This window comes from Nicotiana sylvestris, chromosome 11 (genome assembly GCF_000393655.2).
Source record: "Nicotiana sylvestris chromosome 11, ASM39365v2, whole genome shotgun sequence".
NCBI classification, from domain to species: domain Eukaryota; kingdom Viridiplantae; phylum Streptophyta; class Magnoliopsida; order Solanales; family Solanaceae; genus Nicotiana; species Nicotiana sylvestris.
This window is the reverse complement of record NC_091067.1, coordinates 23,404,044-23,428,681: the sequence shown is the minus strand read 5'-3', so window position 1 is coordinate 23,428,681 and position 24,638 is coordinate 23,404,044.

Here is a 24,638-nt window from a genome sequence, read left to right as displayed (position 1 = left end):
TTTTTCTTCGAAACACCTTAGTAAACCCAAATGGGAGTCCTCCTGTACAAGATTCCTCCACTATGAAAGAAGTTGCTGGATAACCTACGAAGTGTGCGCTTCTGAGTAGCGTTGGCAAGTTCTGGATATTCCCCTGTTGTTAAGTACTCCTTGATGTCATGGAACCACAGCTTTCCATCTGCTTCTTCCTTAACGTGGGCGCAATAAGCTGGCTGATCATGAATCCTTACTAGGATGGGATCAATGAAATTTGTATCTGGATGTTGGGTTATGGACGATAAAGTAGCTAATGCATCAACAAACTCGTTCTGGAATCTAGGGACGTGCTGCAATTCTGTCTTTGTGAACCTTTTCCTCAACTCTTGTATGTTATGCAAGTAGGGAAGTATCTTATAGTTCTTGGTTTCCCACTCTTCTCGAACCTGATGTATGAGCAGGTCAGAATCCCCGATCACTAGCAACCTCTTAACGTTCATGTCAATGGCCATTTTGAGCCCCAAGATGCAGGCTTCATATTCGGCCATATTATTGGTGCAAAGGAACCTGAGCTTGGCGGATACCGGGTAGTGCTGGCCGGTTTCTGATACTAGGACTGCTCCTATGCCAACTCCTTTGAAATTTGCAGCTCCGTCGAAAAACAACCTCCAACCATCATAGGATTCTGCAATATCTTCTCCTATGAAAGACACCTCTTCATCAGGAAAATACATTTTTAGGGGCTCGTATTCTCCATCCACGGGATTCTCGGCGAGATGATCCGCCAAGGCTTGCCTTTTGATTGCTTTCTAGGTCACGTAAACAATGTCAAATTCACTTAGCAGGATTTGCCACTTGGAAAGCTTGCTAGTGGGCATGGGTTTCTGGAAGATCTACTTCAGAGGGTCCTTTCTGGATATGAGATAAGTAGTGTAAGCACAGAAGTAATGCCTCAACTTCTGCGCGACCTAAGTTAGAGCACAACAAGTGCGTTCTTAATGAGAATACCGGTCCTTGTACGGTGTGAGCTTCTTACTGAGATAGTAGATGGCTTGCTCCTTTCTCCCTGTTTCATCATGTTGTCCCAGAACACAACCGAATGCTCCATCCAATACCGCAAGGTAAAGTAATCGGGGTCTTCCTGGCTTAGGCGGAATAAAGACTGGTGGCGGTGACATGTATTCCTTAATTCTGTCAAAAGCTTTCTGACAATCATCAGTCCACTTGGTAGCAGCGTCCTTTTTCAATATTTTGAAGATAGGTTCACAAATGACTGTGGACTGAGCTATGAACCGGCTGATATAGTTGAGTCTCCCCAGGAAACTCATCACGTCCTTATTATTCTTTGGTGGAGGTAATTCTTGGATAGCTTTGAACTTTGATGGATCCAATTCTATTCCTCGATGACTCATGATGAAACCCAATAATTTACCAGCAGGAACCCCGAATGCACACTTGGCGAGATTTAGTTTCAGATTGTACCTCCTCAGTCTGTTGAAGAACTTTCTTAGGTATTCCATGTGATCCCTGGCTTTCTTTAATTTGATGATGACGTCATCCACATATACCTCGATCTCCTTGTGTATCATTTCATGAAAGATGGTAGTCATGGCTCTCATATAGGTGGCACCAGTCTTCAGACCGAATGGCATCATTTTGTAACAGTACATTCCCCATGGCGTGATGAAAGTCGTTTCCTCTACATCTTCCTCATCCATCCATATCTGATGATACCCAGCGAAACAATCAACAAAAGACTACAACTCATGCTTGGCGTAGTTGTCGATAAGAATGTGTATGTTCGGCAAGGGGAAGTCATCTTTGGGACTGGCCCAGTTAAAATCCCGGTAGTCAACGCAAACTCTAACTTTCCCATCCTTTTTTGGCACTAGCACGATGTTGGCTAACCATGTCGGATACTCTACTACCCTGAGAACCTTGGCCTTGACTTGCTTGGTAACCTCTTCTTTGATTTTCAAACTCATGTCGAGTTTGAATTTCCTGAGCTTTTGCTTTTCCGGCGGACATGTTGGATCTGTTGGCAGTTTGTGAGCTACAATGGATGTGCTGAGACCAGTCATATCATCATATGACCAGGCAAATATGTCCTCATATTCCTTTAAGAACTCCGTGTACTCTTTCTTTTCTGATGCTGACAGGTGAACACTGATGCACGTTTCTTTGACATTCTCTGTATCTCCTAGATTAACGACCTCAGTTTCGTCCAAATTAGACTTAGGCCTATTCTCAAAGTTCTCAACTTCTCTAATAACCTCTTCTTGTATATTATCTTCTTCCGAATCCATATCCATTTGTTGTGTTGTCTCGTCTTAAGTCACAATCGTTGGTTCATCGTTAAGGCAAGTAATAGTAATGCTGTGTGAAATAAAGTGAGTGATAGAAAAAATAATAAGAGCGAGATATATAATAAATTGAAATGCTTCGATTGAATTTATAATTGTTTTGAATGTCAGAACTCTTTTCAAAATTAAAGACAATGCGGAAATAAAATCAGCTAGTAAAAAGTACAAATGTGATGCATGGTGCTTTTGTTTAGCCTTGCTACCCCGAAGCTTTTCGGGCCTTGGTGGCTTTGATTCACCGATTGCTGAGGCGTTCTCCTCGGTTCACATCTTGTATAGAAGGTCCTTCCTCCCTTCCTACTTGAAAACAACACAGCAGTCCATATCATCATCCTCCACGAGCAGATTCTTCATGGCTGCTAATGCTTCATCTTACTCTGATCCATATATGATGTCTGCCGGTAGGAAAGTCTTTTCCAGGGGAGGTATCGGATGCTCCAGTGGATAGTAGGGACCGCGCCATGGTGGCGACCAGTGATTGAACTCCTACCAAGTGTACTCATACCCTAAACCAAATGTAGTACCATGTTCTTTCAGCTTGATGGGCTTGGTGATTCCTTGGAGGTTTTTGCCGAGTCCCTTTCTAGGTTCATACCCACACCAATTCAAGATACTTTCAATCTTGTTATCCCACCATTTATCCTTGTCTACAACGTTGACCCTTTCAATGTGGTGATATGTTTCTCCGCCTATTCTCTTTCTGCCTCCAATCATCGAGATGGTCTGGCGACTATATACGGGGTTGCTACCATCGCCATGAATAATCACCTCTTGGTAATTCCATTCGAACTTCACTGCCTGATGCAGGGTCGATGCTACAGCCCCAGCGGCATGGATCCATGGTCGTCCCAACAGCAAGTTGTAGGATGCTGGGACATCTATCACTTGAAAGTCAACGTCGAACCAAATTGGTCCCATTTGCAAGCATAGGCCGATCTCTCCGATAGTGGACCTTTGGGACCCATCGAAGGCTTTGACATTGATGGCCCCATCTTTGATCTCGTGCAAACTCTTTCCCAATATTATGAGAGTTATCAACGGACACATGTTGAGGCTGGAGCCACCGTCGATCAAGACTCTAGTGATGAAGTAATCCTCGTATTGCACGGTGATGTGCAGGGCCATGTTGTAACTCAGTCCTTCCGGCGGCAGCTCGTCTTTGTGGAAGGTGATCTTGTGGCTTTCCAATATCTGCCCTACCATATTTGCCATTTTGCCTCCAGTTATGTTGCTGGGCACATAAGCTTCACTCAATATTTTCATCAAGCCATTTTTGTGTGCGTCACAGCTTTGCGGAAGAGCTAGGATGGAGATCTGTGCTAGTGTTTTGTTCAACTGCTCAACGACCGAATACTCCTTAGCCTGTATTTTCCTCTAATGATCATCAGTCCCAGTTTCAATAGTCCGTCCAGAGACTTGCTTACTGGAATTAGTTAGGTGCTCTGGAGTGTAAACCCTGCCTGTTCTGGTCATACCCTGCACAGCAATTGCTTCTCCCATCTTGGTCTTCCCTTTCCTCCTTGCTTCAACTGTGTAATCCCATGGTATGGCATTTGAGTGGAACGATGTTATGCCTAAAATTGCTACAGGAATAGGTACCCTTGGTGGTAACACAGCAACTTCGAAAGGTACAGGTGCCTTCGGGACTCCAAACTCAACCTCAATTGGTCCGGGGGCCTTTGCGGAAAAAGGTGCTTCAAATTCGAGAGGTATAGACATATTTACTTCATCTCCCTTGGAGGGCCGATTCTGCAAAACAATTGGGTTAAGCGTGATCGCCGGTTTCTTTGGCTCATCACCCTCAGCGATCAATCCTATCGACCCCTTAGGGTCCCAGTCATCTTCGATCTCGATCATGTGAATGATCTCGATCATGTGAATGTTGTTGCAGACATTAGGAGCAGGCTCATTTGCTACAATAACTTATTGTCGATCAGAGTTTGAATCTTGTCCTTCAATGAGCGGCACTCGTCAATGGTATGTCCCTTCATGCCGGAATGGTACGCACAGGTTTTATTAGGGTTGACCCACTGGGAAGGGTTTTCTGGAGTTATGGCAGGGATAGGGGAGACGTAACCAGCATCTCTAAGTCTCTCATATAGTTGTTCAATTGGCTCAGCAATGGTTGTATATTGTCTGGGAGGTCTGCGATCAAAATTTGGTCTGGGTCTAGGGAAATTTTGGCGAGTGGGAGGTGATTGGTAATGAGAGGGTTGGGAATTATAAGCTTGGTAAATAGGTGCAGGTTGAGAGTATCTGGGTGAAGTGGGTTGATATTTGGGAGGTGGAGATAATTGGTAAATGGGTGGTGGATTTTGGTAAGAGGGTGCGGGTGCTTGGTAATTTGGGATGGGCTGATATGTAGGTGGAGGTGACGGGTAAGTGTGGTATTTTAGTGGTGATTTGGCTCCATGTGCGACCATCACGACACTCACATCCTTCTTCTTGGTCGTGCCACCGGACTGTAAAGCCTTGTTGGTGGCCTGCAATGCTTCAAGATTGGTAACCATACAATTCTTAATGCCTTCCTCAATTCTTTCTCCCAGCTTGATGATATCGGAGAATTTCTTACCCTCGATCAGCATCAACCTCTCATAATATTGTGGATCCTGAGCCTGGATGAAGAATCTGTTCATCTGTTCCTCTTCTAAGGCCGACCTGACCTTAGCAGCCTCTGATCTCCAACGAGTAGCATACTCGCGGAACGTCTCGGTAGACTTCTTCTTCAAATTCTGGATGTAGAATACATCTGGTGCATTCTCTCTATTGAATCGGAACCTATCCATGAAATCTGATGCCATACCTACCCAACTTGTTCATTTCTTGGGGTCCTGGCTGATGTACCAGGATAAAGCATCCCCCTTCAAACTTCTCATAAAGAGTTTCATACGGATTTTCTCATCCCTTCTGACTCCAACCAGCTTATCACAATATGTCCTCAAATGAACTCTATGATCTCCCGTGCCATCGAACATTTCGAACTTGGGAGGTTTGTACCCCTCCAGAAGTTCAACATCTGGCTGAATGCAGAGATCCTTATAATTCAGCCCCTTTATACCTTTGTTTCCTTCTATGCCCTGGACTCGGCTGGTCAAATTCTTGAGTTCTGCTGCGAAGTTTCTGATAAGGGAGTCCTTGTCATCAGACTCAGGTGCACTGGAGATTGGTTGAATGTAGTGGGGTATGGTATCTACATAGATGGGAGTGTTGTGGAGGTGGTCGTTTGTGGTGTTTAGTGGTTCAGGAATGAGTAGTGGATTGTTGTTTGGAGTGTGGCATGTGTTGCAGTGTTGAGCATGAGTGGGTTGCATCTGTGGTTGTGGGGTGTTTTGTGGAGGTGTGGGATTTTGAGCATTTGGAAAGTTGACATCAGGAGTGGTGAGACAGAATGATAAATTTGCCAGGTTTCGAACTTGATCCAGTTCTTCTCGGAACTTCAATAATTTCTGCTTGAGTTGGGCAGCTATTTCCTTAGTAATCGGGGTACCTTGAGGAATCTCAATTCTTTCAATTTCCTTTCTGGCGCTTGAATCTTCCATTCTACCTTTGTTCTTGTTCCGGATAGGACTCGGAGGAGGAGGAGGTGGAGGGCCCTTGGATCTCGTACTGTATGATGATGGTGCCAGAATGCACGAACTAAACTTTGGGGAGGGGAATAAAAAATAAAAGAAAAACAAAAAAGGTAACAAGTTAGTACGGATTTTGAGAAGAAGATGCTGCAATATTTAAACACATCGTGCAAGAATATAAATCGTGTCCTAATTTGGGTGCCTCGTTGTGCTCGAGGTAAGCCTAGCGACCAATTAATTTGGAGAATTTATAATGCTAAATGCCTCATTTTATTGATAAAAATAAGACGAATCCAAAACGACACTAAATAACGGGAAGTAAAATGTCACTAGAGGTCATTGGCCTTATTACATCGTTAAAGCAAATAAAAGACTCCTAACACTTGGTCCCAGAAGGACCTTCCCCAGATTCGACGTCTTTGTCTCCCTCGAACAGCTTCACCAGCTCGCTCAGTCCTAGCAGCAGATAAGCTTGTGCCAAATGTCCACCTGCATTCCCTTTAGCGTTTTGACAGTCTTCAATCCTCTTGAGGAACTTTCCTTCTAGTTTCACTAGACCTTGCTCCAAATACCCTAGTCGCTTGTTGGAGCTGAGAGCCATATCTTTCTATTCTTCGATCAACTTCTGATGGGCTTCTTGTATTTCCCGATGCTCACTTTCACACTCTCGAATTCTCTTGCGCAGTTGATTGTACTTAACCCGTGCTTCAGCTTTCTCGTCGATAATTCTGTGTCCTCGAATGAACCCGGGCCGACCCATACCATTGTGATTATCTTCCAACCAACCCGAATAGTGCCGCACACAACCGGCGTGATACCTGTCTGGCTCAATAGATTCTTTCCCCAAAACGAGCTTACAATGCCACATGTGCTGACCTTGGCATTTGTGAGGGCTGTCATCGTCCTGGAAATCAGCCCTGAAGTGACTCATTTTGTCGACCCTTGGTATGATTCGCTTTTTTCCAGCCTGCCTCATGGCCCGGAGGGGAACGTAGGGATAAGTTCCTCTTAGACCAATGAGTATGAGAAATGGTGCGTCTCGAGATCGAATAATGAATTCCTCCGTAGGGAACCACTCGACCATCCATTGTACCTGGTTTTCTTTTAGATTCTTAAATAACTCCACCCATCCTCCAGCGTCCTCTGGCTGAGCGAACATGTTAGGCATATAATTCATACGCCATGGCTGGTGGAAGGCAATGTGATCATCCTAGTCTCTGTGTAAGATCTCTTGCCGGTATTCTCCTTTCTAGAGGTGCTCCATGAGCCAAAGCTGAAGTAATAAATTGCATCCCTTAAAATGACTGGCCTTTCACTGACAGTTGTCCAGGGCTCGGTATATCTCAGCAACGATCATGGAACTATACTGAAAGGCTGTCCGCCAGTTCCTTCCATTAGAGTCTTGGTTACCATGGCCAGTCTGGTGTGGATTCTAGCCTTCTTCATAGGGAACACTATCGTCCCCAGGAAACAAAACATGAATACGAAGACCCTTCTATGAATATGCCCTAGTGAGGTGAGGGCAAATTCGTCTGAGTAGGTGAGGTATGACTTTCTATGGCCGTACCTCTCGTACAGATAGTCGAATGGGATGTAGGAGTCTTTCAAACAGGTCAAGTCTGGATTCTTCTCCAGTCCCATCATCTTAAGGAAATCCCTACCCTTGCGATTTTTCGGCATGAGCAAGTCCGGAGTCTCCCAAGGAATACCAGCTAAACCTCCTATTTCTTCGAGCAAAAGAGTCATTTCAAGGTCCCCGAAGCGGAACACGGACCTGTCACTATCCTAGAACAGAGTTGCGGCCTCTATGATTTTGTTGTCAGGCTGGATTTCTAGAAGAGAAGGCAGATTCCTTATGTTTTTGCGGACGAGCGTCTGATCACTGGAGTGGAGGTCCCTCCACCAAGCACCATTGGATGAATGTTGGTTACCATGCCAAATTTGGGGACTTCGTGCTTCATTTTCTGCAAAACAGAGTGTTAGGCCCTTACCCCACCAGACTCGACTATTTAAACCAATAATTAGCATAGCAAACATTTAGTTCTCCAAATAAATGCATAGAACATGTAGGTGTCCGTTTGGGTTTTAGGGAAACCCAGTGGACTTCGGACAAGGCTATCTTAATGAGTCATTATGTGGACAACATAACTGACTCAGCTAGGTTTGACCATGATGCATGCACTATTAAACAGAGTAAGGTTTCTATTAGGGTATTAGACCGGTACCCTTGAGTGGACAACTCAAGAGGGAAAGGCACGGAACCATCGACTACACCGCTAATAAACTGGTTTTACCGCAAATACGCCCTTGCCAAATTTAAAGGGTGATAATATTGGAAGAGCGCAACCACTCATTATAAGCGTTGTTATGGTATTTGTTTGGCACGAGTGGAATATGATGTTGAAGATGCAATTTACAAGAATGAAACAAATTGACATGTATTTCCACGTTCATAAGATAAATGATTACAATAATTGCAGTAATTACAATAGTATTGAAATAAAGCAGTAAAGGAAAGCAGCTAAAGGAAAGAAAGACATGAAGAGCCAAGTCAGTTTCGTAATGAAAGAATAAATGACAGTAAATAAACCAACTAATGAGATAGTAAAGTCATAAGCAACATGAAATGGTGAAAGCCTAAAGAAGTCCCCAGCAGAGTCGCCATGCTGTCGACGCCCCCTTTTTCTTCCAATGTGGAGTCAAAATCGGGTATACGACATTGGGAGGACAACTCTATTCCCTTTCGAGAATTGGGTTTTAGAAGTTAAAGAGTCGCCACCTAATGATTATAGTGCATTAGGACACTTTAAGAAAGGTTTGAAGAGAAGAGACTAGAGATTAGGGTAAGGGCTAGAAATTATCTCGAAGGGAAGGTGATAGGCACCCCTAAAGATCCACTAGTGTGGTGTCGACCATGTTACAATTGTGACTTTACAAGTAAACAATCAAGTCTCAAATAAGGACTCGCATATAACATTGCAATTAGGTTGAAAACTTTTGAAGGTAAGTAGAGAGGGAAGAAATTAATGAAAAAAAAAGATTTGAATAGTTTTACAAGAAGAGACGAAAGCAAATAAAGGGAGGAGGGTCCTAGGTTTATGATTAATATGGATCACTTCAATGCAATATCCAGCAATCACTCCTCAGAAGAGGGGTCACACGTGATATTAGCGCATCAGTCATCATCTTCATATCTACCCTTATGCATACATGAAGTGCCCTCCCTTTTTAACTAAAAACCATATAAGTTATTAAAAATTATTACAACCCAGAATGAATAAAGAAAAGTAAAATCAAATTACATCAGAAAGCTAAAAAAATCCCAACCAAGGAGAGCATGATTCAGACTTCTGTCTGAATCAAGCTGTAAACGAACTCTAAAGATCAAATTCCAAAGCCTTCTCTTATTCGGGATGTGTCAAAGTTCCCAAGAGCCTCAAAGAGACTCAGGGCAGTGCTTACACCCCAAATATATTGCAAAATTAGATTATAGTACAGTATGGAAATGCCAGCTCTAAGATGTCCAAGTTCAGAGGGAACTCAAGTTCCCAAAGAAAGGCTCAAAAGATAGGGGCAGAACTTAAGATTCTAGGAATAGGTGCAAGTGCAAGGGAGGGGAAATGATACGCTGGTGGTCATGCCAAGCAATTTGAAGTGATGGCACACCCCTGACCAATTTGTCATTTTCAAATTGAGGAGTTATGACTTATTGAAAGACAAGTTCAGGCCTGAATAACCATTTAAAGGCTACCATACCTTAATCTTTAACTCGACATACATAAGAGGCAGGGATATAGGATTCATAACAGAAACAGTAAACAAAGGAAGAGGGGGGAAAAGAGCATGATCAACAATGAAACATACTGACACACTCTTTACTTGGGGTCAAAATTTAGTTCATGGACAACAATTCATGTTGCCATGCCATGAATCCCCATTTACAATCACATAGAGGGTAAAGGTATAGGGATCAAGCATTCACAAGAAACTAAAGCAAACAGCAGCATATGAACATGTCAAACTTTGCAGGTAATAGGCATATATGTAAAGGTTCTAAGTGAACACATTAGGAAGATTGCTAGGAACTGAATCAAGATATACCAGTAAAAGAGCAAGAGCAGGATGTAGAGACAAAGTAGTAGCAGTATAGCCTTGACTTTCAGCCGGCTAATAATAAGCAAGAGCAGAGAACAGTAGTAGATAAAAGAGCAAGAGGGAATGCAGGTTTTGAAAGTAGTAGTGTGTGTAAGAGTATGCAATTCAAAGTGTGTCAAAAGTGCAGAAGGGTAGTCCCTTTTATAGTGCAGAGAAGCAAGTAAGAAAGGTAAGAAAATAACTTGCAATCAATCACATAGAATTACCCTTCAGCTAAGGGATTTAATTTCAAACGGATAGAAGGCATTTAAGGAAATAAATTTTGATTAAAACCTTTTCAAAGTAGCACAAAAGGGGTAAATACATAGAAGTTATTTAAGGAAAAGCTTAGTGGTACACGGTTTGTGAAAAATAAGAAAAGGGAATCCATCAAACAGTCGGGAAAATCAAAATTACAAGCTCAATTCGAATGAACCAAGTGAGGAAAAGGTAAAGGAGGTTCAATCAAAGAAAATCAGTGACAATCAATCAAACCCCATTAGCGGATTTCAGAATCAATCAATTAGTTAGTAAAACCTTTGAAAGCAGAGTTCTCATATATAAAACACACAAATATGTGAATCAAGAAAGAACTGTCATGCTAATTGGAAAGAATCTGGTATAGAAAAGTTCAGAGTCATAAACAAAGAGGCTCAAATTCAGTACATAGACTCAAACTTAATTTTAGAGAATCTAGGGTTCCATAATAGAACCATAGTCCAAGCACGAGCTCAAACTTGCCAAAACCCCCAAATCCTAGGTTTTTCAAATTGAATCAGATGTAGAGACAAGAAGACAAATAACTGAAATAGGCTCAGAGGTCTCTTTCAGAGACTCATGAGAAAACAAACAGGTGAAATAGCAGGTTCGAAACAAACATAGTGAAAAGCTGATTTGAAGCATAAAGAACATGTTTTAAGAAAATCTTGGAACTTAAACAAGTTCAGAAGACAAAGAGGTAGTATAAACTTAATGAAACAGTAGATGAAACATGTTTAGAAAAAACTCAAACAAAGTCCAGAAGAAGGCAAATAAGAACTAAGAGCTTAGTAGAAAATAAAGTATAGGAATACAGGGGTAAATGAACACATAAGATAAACGTGTGAAAGCATGATATAGAAACCGGTAGAAGAAAGAACGGAGCAAAATAGAAGAACATACAAAATAAAGCAAACATAAAGATATAGGGGAAGAACATGCTAGGTAGAAAAAGAGAACATAAAAACATAGCATAGACAGATTCACACAAAGAAAAGAAGAAGAAGAGTCAGAAAACATTTTAAGATTTTTTTTTTCAGAAACCCTAAATCGAAGAGAAACAAATTATAAAAGAAAAGATTGGGGAAAATGTTTCAAAACTCCAGTAGAACATAGATGTATCATAGATATAAGAAAACAGCCAGAGAAAAACCTCGAATAGCTTAGGGTTTTAGAGAAACCCTAGAAATGTGAAAGGCTTGGAAGAAGGTCCGATCTTGAGTCAGAGAGGTCAGAAATAGGCTTCTGATGCTTGAATACACCGTAGCCAGGCCGGAGAGGCCATAGAATTTTGGATCTGTAGAGATCTGAAAGGACACCATCGAGGTCGGACCTCGAAACTTCGAACACCCAGGGTTTAATAGTGGAGGAGGGTGAGTACAGTCCAATAGCCTAAGAAGCCATGGATTCCGGTGAAAGTGCAGTTGAAAAAGGGTAAAAGATGACTAGGGTTCCGAGGAACCTTCGAGAGAGTTTTGGGAGTGGAGAGTATCCAAAGGCGGCTATAAAAATAAAATGGGGGCATTAGGGTAGGGTTAGATGAATTAAAATGGTAAGGGACAATCATGGTCGTTGATCTAAATGATCAACGGCCTGGATTGAAAGAAAGGGCCAAGCGGGTTAATTGGTTGGGTCGGGGGTCGGGTTAGGTTAGAATTGTGCCATTCCAATTGGGTTTCCTAATTGGGTCAATTAGGGAGGATCAATTTGGCTATGATTGAAATAAAAAATGGGCCAGATTTTAAATAGCTAGTTTTTCCCTTTTAATTTATAAAAATAGTAAAAATGATTTTAAAAGCAAATTAAAAGTACTGACCCAATTAATAATATATAAATATCAATTTAAAAATATTGGAACCATTTTTACAATTATAAAATGCTATTAATCCTAAAGTAGGCTATAATTGCAATTATATGCAATTTAACTTTTAAAATACCAAATAAATTTGTAAAAAACATACAAAATTTACATTAACTATATTTTGGTATAATTATGGGAATAAAATAAATTATTCACCAAAAATGATGATTTTGGGAATAATTATGGATTTTGTATTGCTAAAATGGATAGTAAATTTATTTTAAAATCTTAAAAATTAGGGAAAAATACCAAAACTCTTGGGCATGCTTATATATGCATACACATGCTATTTTGAAAGTATTTTGAGTATAAAAATACATAGGAAAAAATTGGGTATCAACACATCCAGAACCTCAAGAAGAAGCCCACCGAGACTTTCCGTGAATATTCTACTTGTTGGAGGTCAGAAGAAGCCAAAGTCAGGCCATCTTTGGACGAAGAACAGATGAACAATTTTTTCTTCAAAGCACAGGATCCGCAATACTATGAAAGGTTGATGGTTATTGAAAACCATAAATCTCTGATATCATCAAACTCGGTGAAAGGATCGAAGAAGGCATCAAAAGCGGGATGGTAACAAACTTTAAGGCATTACAGGCCACAAACAAGGCACTACAATCAGACGGCATATCAAACACATCCACCCACATACCAAACACCTTCGCCCACATACCAAGCACCTCTACCTACATATCAACCCTCATCTCCCACATATTCCCAACCGGCCACCGTCTATCACACCTATAATTCCCAACCATCTCATTTCCAGTAACCTCCAAGTCACCAAAATTAGCCAAGACCACGACCCAATTTTGACCGCAAACCACCTAAATAATACACTGCTATTGATGAACCCATCGACTAGCTATATGAAAGGTTGAAAGCCGCTGGTTACGTCACTCATATTCCCGCTGTGGTAGTAGATAATCCATACCAATGGGTCAACCCAAACAAAACCTGTGCATACCATTCTGGTATGAAGGGGCACACCATTGACGAGTGTCGAATGTTGAAAGATAAAATCCAAATATTGATTAACAACAAGGTCATACAGGCTAAAGAAGCTGCACCCAATGTCCGCAACAATTCTCTTCCAGATCATAGGAATGGTGGGATACATGTTGTAACACCTCCTTTTTGCGTGCCCGCCCCGAAGGGTAAAATGCGCGAGGGAGTTTTTCCAATTTAAGTAACAATATTCGAACTGGGATTATTTATTTAATTCAGAGTCGCCACTTGGGAAAGGTTTGGTTTTTGGTGTCCCAAGTCACCGGTTTATCTTGAATCCCAAATCGAGGAAATTTTCGACTTTCCAAATGAAGTCTGCGAACCAGAAATTCTAAGTAAGGAATTCTGTTGACCCGAGGGAAGGTGTTAGGCACCCACGGATCCCGTTGTTCTAGCACGGTCGCTTAAATTGTTATAATGGCTAAATATTTGATTTTAATACATGTTATAGATTGTGTGCTTTTATTAGGTTTAAACCGCTTTTATTATTATTATTTTTTATGGAATTGCAACGTCGTGAAAATGCATTTCGAACCACGTCACAATCAATGCGCCTGTGGTTGTTAATACATTCCGACTCCGTTGAGATTTGGATTTGGGTCACATAAATGCGCACCCGAATTTAAGAATGTAATTTAATTAAATCGCGCCTAACGAGTCTAACGCGTTATTATCTTTGGGGAAGGTAGTGAAATTCACTAAACAGTCCGTCCCGAGAAATCTAAATATTTATTACGACCAATTATTGAGGGCCCCATAATTTGCATTTTTTGTATTTTTGGCGAGGCTCGTCTCATTTCTTTTTGAAAGGAAAAACCTACGGTGACTACATTTTCTATTATATTTGTCTCTAAAAATGAAAGAAAGAAAATATACGCTAATTAAATTATATGCTTGGCCAGCTCCGGCCTCTTATTAATTATTAGATTAATTATTTATGAGACGGGGAATTATTTCATGCCTTATTCCATGAGCGAACATGCTTTTAATTTAATTAAAAAAAATGCATACAAGATTGATAAAATGCTAAACTCACACTAAACGTTCTCCAAGTTGAATTTAAACTAACTTATTTTAACGAGATTAATGGAATTAACTACTAGAGGATGTTATTAATGGGATTCGAACATTGTCCTACAAACTGCCTAACGCAATCCGATTTGATAGAGTCAACTCAAATGACTTAAAACTATGTTGAATTTTGGCCAAATTAGAAGCAATCTACCTTATGTATGTAAAATAGGACTAGAGATGAGATTTAACTATCGATATACTAACCACCTGTGCATTCCATATCATACAGACAGCTAAACAACTAAGATCACAGTATTAAACAAACTAAGTTTCAATTAAGTACAAACTACCTAATGTATTTTCTATTGAGTTATAACCTTGAAGAATCATACAATCTGCTAACACTTTATAAGACTATAGTTGCAATACCAAATGATTGAAATTCTTCACATCATTCATTTCATACTCATGGTTACTGTTGTATCAGCGTGAAATTCAAGTGTGTACCTGGATATTGGACACAAGAAGGAAAAGAGGAGTGATCAGCGCAGCAACAATAACCAACAGCAAACAGCAAACACCAAAAGCAGCAGTTTCAGCAGTAAAATAAGCAGGATAAATCCCAGTGAAACAGTGGAACAACAGTTTTCTGGTTTTTGGACACTCAAAGAAAGAAGCCCAAGTTTCGAATAGAACAAAACAGTTAATGCTGATTTCAAAACAAAAGAAAGGTGAAGAAAAGCAGAATTTTCAGCTTCCTCTTTGTTCTCAAGTTTCTTTTGGTTCTAAACTCTTGGTCTCTCTTTCAGGTTCTAAACTCTTGGTCTCTCTTTCTGGTTTTTTTCCTTTTCTTCAGTTCTTGGGTTCTGTTTTTTTTAACCTCTTGGTGTTTGACCTCTCTAGAAAAGAAGAACCCCCTCTCTTATAGGCAGGCTGCCCATGGCTTAAAATAAACCCTAAAGGCTGTCCTTTCCACTTAGGATTGTCTAGGCATGGGGTTTTCTTCTACTTTAATCTGCTGAAATTCAAAAATGCAGTGGATATCCTACTGTACAGCAGGTTCCACTACTATTCTCATATGCATTTTCAGCTTTTTATCATCAAGCCCATGTTGTTACTGATTTCCAGCTGCTAAAGGTGCTTAACATATCATCAATCCCACTATTGGTAAATTAATTTCATTACTTTAATTAATATTTTAGTACCTTACTGTCAGCTCACTTGCCTTTAAGCAATTCAGAAGCTTTAAAACCCCAGAATACCCTTGAAACTCCTGTGATTTATTGTATTACCCTTAAGCTTAGAGGTTTGAGGTTATAGTCTATATAGACTTAACTCCTAAGACTGGTTTCAGGTTAGCTTACAGTTCTACAACTACAACCAATTCCTTCATTTATTGATTCACACTCAGTCAAATAGGGAAGTTACTCTAATGGTATGAGTAGGTCATATTGGGAACCAATCCTGACCAAATCAAAGCCCAAGTATCAGACAGGCAGCTGAGAAGGTAAACAAGGACTACAAATATACTGAAACCGACTCATTGATACGAGTCCTTAACATAAAGAATAGGAGTCATGCTAGAAATCCTACTGGAAAGGGCAGCCTCATGTTTTTCTAGTTTTTCAAGTGAGTTTAGTTGACGACACTTGCTTAATTGACCATATGAGCTACAAGAAATAGCTAACAACCAATAAAATATATCAAACAGGTCATCGGATGGCTTTCAGTGACTTCGGATGCAACATGGGATTTCAAACACGACCTTAACTATCCTATGATTCAAAACAGCTTGGACATATAATTCACTGTAAGTTCAAGTAACAAGTATTCAGAAGAAAAATGACTACATAAAGGGTCTTTATGAAGACGAACAGAATCGAAAGAAGATAACATAAAAAATCAAACAAACAAACTAATCATACAAGCAAATACAAATAACAAACAAAAGCAGAAGGGAAAGAAACTTATCTCGGAAGATCAAGAATAAAATGAACCAGGCCTGAACTGGACTCGACCTCTTTTGAGGTCGAATGGACCTTAATCGAAGTGTTCTCAACTGAGAACACCTCGATTAAGGTGTGTTAAACCTCAACCCTTCACTTAATTGGACAAAACACCAGGTTTTGGATTTCTAGGGTTCTCGGGGCTCAGATTTGGGGTGCGAGCTTTTCTGGTTAGATTCGGACCAAACCAAGCTTGGTTTTGTAACGAGGGAGGTCAAGGGAGTAACTGGTGTGGATTTGGGGTGGTTTTGCATTGGTTGAGCTTTAGCTCGAATCTTCAAATGAAGATTCGAGACGATGGGGGAAGGTTTGAGACCAACGGTTTGCAGATCCGTGTCCAGGGGGTCGAGGTGCACTAGGGGTGTTAATCTGGTGGTCACCGACATCGTTGCCGCCGGGTTTATGGTGAGGGAACGGAAGGGCGGCACTAGGGTTCTTGATGGTGTTTGGGTTCAGTCTCTGAAAGAGACGAAGATGAGGGAGGGGGGGTCTGGGAATGAACGGGTAAGAGGGTTTTGGGGGTTTTGGGTATATGGAACGTGGCAATTAACTTGAGTCGTTAGATCAAATGATCTCAACGGCTTGGATTGATTGGTGAGGGACAGGACGGGGTCGTTTGGTGTAGAAACGGGGTCGTTTGGTTTTAATGAGGGGCTGGGTCGACCCGGGTAAGCAGGTCGGGCATCTGGGGAAGCCTGGAGCCGTTGGATCGGATGGGATGAACGACTCCGATTGGTCATGCCTAAACGTCGTCATTTCTGGTGTCTGAGAGATGGACTGGGTTAGTGTGTTTTGGGCCTGATTTTTTGGGTTTAAAACGAGCCCAAGTCCGAATCTTTCCCTCACTTTTCACTCTTTTCTTTTCCCTTCTTTATTTTCTAATTGAAAAATCCGAATTTACAAAAATCCCAAAAATAAATTATAAAAATTAAAATTATACCACACAGACATTAATTGATTTTTAGTAATAATTAACACACGATATCATATATTAATTAAACAAAATCAACCACTAACGCTAAAAATGACAAAATTACCAAAAATAATATTTTTTGTGATTTTCATTCATTTAAAACCCAATATGATTTAATTAATTCCTAATGGTAGAATAAGATCCTAGATTTACATGCAACACACATTTTTTTGTATTTTAAATTAATAAAATAAACAAATCAAAGACAAAACTACAAATAGCTATCAAAATGCCACGCAAATTCACAAAATTATACACAAAGACTATTTATTATTTTTTTTCGATTTCTTTTGGAGTAATTGTTGTATAAACAAAAATCACGTGCTCACAGCTGCCCCTCTTTGTTCGAAAACACGAAGGGTTTTCGTGCAAAAATAAAGTGAGCGGATATGAGAGATTTTTACCCGTTGGAATACTCCGTGTGAAGCATATTTTGAAAGATTTGACCGAATCTTTGCTTCAAAGATTTCCTACATATCCTGGGCTAAACAAGAATCAGGTCAATGTAGTTCGGGAAATTTTGGTAGCTGGGACTACCATGGGTTTGCAATCCTTGCTATTACTGCTGTTGCTGTTGCCACTACTGCTTTACCGGCCTCCTTATTACAACCAAAGAAAAATTGAAACTGAACTAACTACTTATGCCTGTCAACTGCTAGTTACAAGATTCCTATCTATAATTCTTTAGCAACTTGATCTTGGGTCTTAGCTGATTCTGCTTGTAGACTTCGATACGAATCTTGATGCTCGCCAGTTGTAGGCGCTTGTTTATTTCCGCAACATTGAGTGAGACGGGATTGGCGGAGTTCGGGAATTTAATCAAATTTTGAGCAACCCGCAATTTAATCTGGGAACATCTTCTTTTTGTTCGTTTCTTCCTTTCTTTATTATGGATTGAGACTCAATCCGTAGGTCATCTCGATCCATGCGCCTCGAGGTCAGACCTGCTGAGACAAACAAAACAAACGAACAAATTTTTCTGCCCCAGTTTCACTAGGAAAATTTTGTGAGTTAATTGCAATAAAAATCTACAGTATTGATGAGGGGATTGGAAACCTCAGGTCTAAAAGGCGCAACTCAGGGATTGGAGCCCTAATGTTTGGAAAAGGTAAAAAACGCTCAATTCAAGGGTTGGAGCCCTAATATTGGCTAAAAGGGAAAACAGCTTGACTCAGGGATTAGAGCCCTAATGTCGGCTAACAAAAAATTGCTCAACTCAAGGATTGGAGCCCTAATTTCGGCTAAAGGAAAATCTCTCAACTCAAGGATTGGATCCCTAACGTCAGCTAAAAGAAAATCGCTCAACTCAGGGATTGGAGCCCTTATGTCGGCTAAAGGAAAGTTCGCTCAACTCAGGGATTGGAGCCCTAATGTCGGCTAAAAGAAAAACCACTCAACTCAGGGATTGGAGCCCTAATGTCGGCTAAAAGAAAATTGCTCAACTCAGGGATTGGAGCCCTAATGTTGGCTAAAAGAAAATTGTTTAACTCAGGGATTGGAGCCCTAATGTCAGCTAAAAGAAAATTGCTCAACTCAGGGATTGGAGCCCTAATGTCGGCTAAAGGAAACTCGCTCAACCTAAATTGTGAGGATTGCCACGTTATGCCGGAAAACTGACCGGGTTATGCCGGGAGAAAAGGAAAAAAGGCTCCTGGGTTATGCCAGGGAGGTTCACGGGTTATGCCAAAAGGGTTATGCCGGAAAAGGTCCACGGGTTATGCCGGAAAAAATCATCGGGTTATGCCGGAAAAGGTCCACGGGTCATGCCGGGGAAAGTCCACGATTTTTGCCGGGATTTTGACAGTAAAAAGCTCTGTAGTTTTTTGGCCGGGATTTGGATAGAAAAGCTCCTTGGGTTATGCCAGGGAGATCCGCGGTTTATACCGGGATAGTTGAGGAATGAGGTCCTATGCTACCATGATTTGTTTTTCTTTTGGGATTTTTATTTTTTATTTCTTGTCTTCCTTCTTTTCTTTGGTTTTCCTTTTATATTTCCTTTTATTTATCAAAATGCATGAAAGAATTCTGGGGAAACTTCCTTTTTGGGTCGTTTTCCTATTGCAAAGCTGTTTCAACGCTCGCGCATTTCATTTCATTTTGGGCTACACCTGCTTCTTGCACGGTTGCTTTGAGTAAGACCTGTTTTCAACAAAGAACAATTTATTAGTTGAAACGGTGGTTGGTTTTGTGGCCTTGATCATCTCCATCGCTTGATCCCGTCCCCATTTCCATTGAGAACTGTGCTGCTTGTTGGCCTTGAGGGTGAATCTCTTTCACACTGACCGGGTTCAGCCTTAGGATTACATGATGACTCGCCCATGTGGGCTCTGTCCTTTTGCTTTATTCTGCCCTTAGGAACTTTGCCTTTGACTTTCTTTCCTTTCGAACGTCTTTACTTTGGAAGCAATCAACCACCATGGTTAGTCGGGATTGGACTGACGCACCACTGAGGCTGGGTATTTTCTTTTACTCTTGCTAGGCGGTCCCCTGTGAAACCGGTCCTGCCACCTTTTTTTTGTAATTGTTACGGAATCAGAGTTAAACCGAAAGGGATTCAAAGAAAACTATGCGAAAGGCAAGCATATGAGTTTAAAGAGAAGCGTCCCTTTCGGGGGGAAAAGAAGGACTTATCTGGGGTGCATGCTGGCTTCAAACTGACATGACATGCTTGTTGGACTGGATGCCCGACCCGCACCAAACTCCAGCTTCTCATGAACCTATTGATCTGTGTTTCCAAACCAGAGAACCTTGCCAGGACTTTTAGTGATGAAGTATCCTATTTTCGGCCGACAACGCCCTTTGCAGGTTTTCGCAAATCGACCTCTCTCATTTCTCTTCTTACCGTCGCCCGATAGTGCTCTTTACGAGTTTTCACCAAGTGGACTCTCTCATTTTTTTATTTCTCTACTCCTGTCGTCTCATGGTGCCCAAAGGTTTTCACCGATAAGACTCTCTCATTTTATTTCTCTCTATTTGACTTGTATAAGATTCCAACAATGACGTTTTCCACTTTCCTATCTTTGCCAATTGATCAGAAGGACTTGGACAAGGTCTTTGGGGTAAAATGATTTTGGGCGGAACTACAACTTTGGAACCTTTTCGGCGGTCTCATGGCCGAACCATTATATCATCTGCTCCAGTTTCAATCTTTGGAGGAATTGGGATTTTTCTTTTGGTGTGACTGAACCTTAGAGAGAGGCTGCCTATGTATCCTTTCGGAATGTAGTTCAGGAAATAACTTTTGTTTTGTTTTTGTTTCCGTCTTGTTTTTCTTTTCTTTTCTTCTTTTTGTACTTCCAGGTTCCAAAGAGGGTAATCAAAGAAAGGTAATCGGACTCAAAGGGTTTGCGAAGAATTGATGGTGGTTGGATAGCGGGAATGAAAGCCTTTGTCATCTCAACTATGCAAAGACATCGCCAGAGCGATTTAGACATAGTACTGCATCTGAATTCATAGGTGTGTCGGGGTCATTTCTTTCGATGTCACCCAGATACAATGCTTCTCTTGGAAATATTTTCCAATAATGTATGGACCCTTCCGATTAGGAGCAAACTTTCCTTCTGCTTCCTGGTGATGAGGAAGAATACGCCTTAACACCAGTTGCCCTACTTCAAAATTTATAGGCGCGGGCCATTCTTTGTTGGTACAATTGCCCGTGACAAACTGCAGTCATCCGTTTCAATTAAAGTCAATGTTCCATACGAGTCTAGACCCACTCACTGTCCTCAAACTCCGCTTCAGTGACGGACATTTCCCAAACCATGAACCAATTTTCTTCAGTTGTTCCTATTCTTTTCTTTTTATTTTCTTAACTTCTCTATATTTCAATTTTTGATTCATTATTTCGAAGTCTGACAGAGTTCTTGGGATCTGGGCATGAAGTCCGCAAGCATGTCATGTTATTTAAAGCTGCATTATTAGAATTGAAGAGAACTAAAAAGAAAACATAGCAAAACTCTGAAAAAATAAAGAAAGTGAACGATGAAATATGATTTCATTTCTTCGAATTGGGAAGATAAACAGGGTTGACATTCAGGAAATTAAAAACAGGAAACTAAAGAAAACATATGAGTTACACCCTGGGATAGCTCGCGATGCAGAAAAAGTGGCAGGATAGGTCTACTAGGACTCTCGCCCGATCAGGAATGGCGTAGCCTTCCAGTTTTGAAGCTTGGCGCTTGGTCCCATGTATGATACCTCAACGGTGCTAGTGCCCTCTCATGGCTGGACCATGTGTGTTTCGCATAGCATTTTCCTCATTGCCTCACGTATTCCCTCACTCTCTCCAGCCGTGAACACCTCATCATCTTCCTCTTTACTGTACTTTGGCTTCTGTGGTATGCATCCAATAACTACTGGCTCATTCAACCGAGGTGGTTTGATCGTCCCCCATACCACATAGGCCTACTTGGATACATCAATTTTCTTTTCCGGTTCAGTCTCGGTGATTTTACTCTTCTTTTCCCCTTTCTCTTGCTTCGGGTTGCCTTGGGCTTCCTTTCTGCATTAGCAATAGCAATTATGGCCTTAAGCGCTGGATCAAATTCTTTGTCTTCACCAATCATCCCGATTATCGGCCCGTTGTTGTGAGCGGGCAGCGGATTATTGGTCACATTTGGGACATCCTCATCTTTCAACACAATTTTCCCTTGCTCTAACAAGTTCTCTACCGCTTGTTTCAATGTCCAACAGTTGTTTGTATCGTGCCCTTCTACCCCTGAATGGTATGCACACCTGACACCCCGCTGATATGATGGTGATTCCGGGTTTTGCCTGTTTGGGGGTATGGGCTGCAGCAAATTCATCTGGACAAGCTTAGGGAACAGGGTGGAGTAGGGTTCACCGATTGGTGTATAGTTGGATCTCCTGGGTGGTTGCCGAGGATGGAAGTTATTCTGGGAAGGTCGAGGATTATAGTAGTTTTGGCGAGGAGGCTGATTTCTGGGAAGTGGAGCTTGGCTCCGATTGGCTTGTTGTGGTGGCTGGACATAAGGCTGAGTATTCATGACCATGTAGGGTTGAGGAGCATAGGTCACATTTTGGTGGGGGTAGTAATGTTGTGGGGTTTTTTCTGGAAAACGGGGTCTGAGATTACGGTATTCTCTTGCTTCTGATGCCGCCATGGACGTTTCTTCCTTTTTCTTCCCTCTTTCCATTCCTCCGGACCCGTTTTGGACGGCTTGGGAGGTTGCCCTTATGGCTGCCTGACTCAAGATTCTACCCGTTTCCAAACCATTCTCGACCATTTCCCCGATCTTAATTGCTTCTGCGAAAGGCTTTCCCATGGATGACATCATGTTTTTGAAGTAATCTGATTCTTGAGCCTGGAGGAAAGTAGTGACCATTTCTATTTTATCCATGGGAGGTTTTACCCTCGATGCTTGCTCGCGCCATTTAATAGCATATTCTCTGAAGCTTTCCGAGGGTTTCTTCTTCAAGTTTGACAAAGAATTTCTGTCCGGCGCGATGTCAATATTATACTGAAAATATCTTACAAAGTCTCTGGCGAGATCATCCCAAATATGCCATAGAGATATGTCTTGGTCCTTATACCATTCTGAGGCTATTCCTACCAAGCTTTCTCCGAAGTATGCCATCAACAATTCTTCTTTGCCGCCAGCTCCATGCAATTGGTTGCAATACTTCTTGAGGTGAGCAATGGGATCACCATGCCCATCATATTTCTCAAACTTCGGTGTTTTAAATCACACGGGCAGGTGCACGTGAGGGAACATGCACAGATCAGTATAGGAAACACTTTTCTGCCCGCTTAAACCTTGCATTTTTCAAACTCTGCTCGAGTCTCCTCATTCTTTTTGCCATTTCATCTTGTTCAACAGCTTTGGGATTTTGGTCTTGCCCAGGCGTAAACTCGTATTGAGGCTGTTGAGGGTGAGTGCTGGTGGTAAACCGAGTTGGCTCCAGTGAGAAGGATGGTGCTTGAAATGTGAATGAGGAAGAGTCAAAATTAGGCCTGTGTGTAGTGGGTTGTGCCACGATTGGACATGGCGGTGTGGTGAATATATTTGTAGCCACATATGTCGTTGACATCCGAGGATAAGAATTGGAGGGTGATCTAGCGGAGAGGGATGAAATGGCCGGGTACCCGAATGGGGTAGTTGGATAACTTATGGGGACGTTGGAAGTCCCATTTGTCCTAGAGAACAACTTGGGGAATCCAGGGATTACACTCAGTGGCTCTTTTCCGTTGTTCCAATCATGCAACATTTCTAACATGCGAAGCCGCAAGATTCTGTTTTCTTCAGCAGTTGCTGACTCGGAAGTTGGGATGGCCGAGATTGAACTCTCCTCGGAGACAGGAATTGTCGGCAAAGGAATTTCTAAAGACATCTCTACACTTCCCTTTGACCTCGTGAAGTAAGTGTGAACACTTCCTCTTGACTTAGTGACGTGCAACTGAATACTTCCTTTCGACCTCGTAAAGTATGAATGTGAGGCCAGACCTCCACCAAACCAAACCACCTTTTCTAAAAACCTGGACTTAGCAGCAAACTAACGGTTAGTTTAGAAACAAATAATAGACAGGTAATCTCACGTTGGGGTGTGATGCACCTATACAGTTAAGTGAATTTCTACATGTTTGCATCGATGCCATGCGTCATTCCGGATTCTCTTTATGCTCCCCTTTATTTATTATTTTTTTTTCATTGTTTTCATTATTTGCAGTTAAAATATGACCGGATCCGATGAGGATTGCCTACGTATCACGATGCCGTGTGAATCAGATCATTACGTAGTTCAAAACAAACGAATGTGAAAAGAAGTATTTTTTTATTACTGAAACAATCTATTACAAACTAACATTTTGGAAAAGGAAAATAACAGACTCGAAATAAATACAAACTCAACAACTACTGATACACCCTGATGCGAAAAGACAGACAGAAGATGCTAAGACGGAAAATACAGACTCAACCTATAAATACATTAAAGTTTCAATAATTGGCCCCCGCGGGGCATCGTTCGGCCTTGCTGCGGTCTTAGGTGTGAGGTCCCTTTCAAGTTGTTCCAGCTCATACATAGTCTGCTTGACATAAATCATCACTGCCGAGAAAAAGGTGTCACACCTCCTTTTTACGTACCCGTGAGGGTACGAGGGAGTTTTTCCAATTAAAGGACAATCGAAACGGGATTTATTTATTTATTTCAGAGTCGCCACTTGGGAGATTTAGGGTGTCCCAAGTCACCAATTTTAATCCCGAAGCGAGGAAAATAATGACTCTATATTACAGTCTGCATGCCAGAAATCCGGATAAGGAATTCTGTTAACCCGGGAGAAGGTGTTAGGCATTCCCGAGTTCCGTGGTTCTAGCACGGTCGCTCAACTGTTATATTCGGCTTGATTATCTGATTTTATACAAGTGTGAACTTATGTGCAAAATTTAACTTTTAACCGCTTTTATCATTTACTGTTTTTATCAAGAATTGCAACGTTGTGAAAATGTATCTCGAACC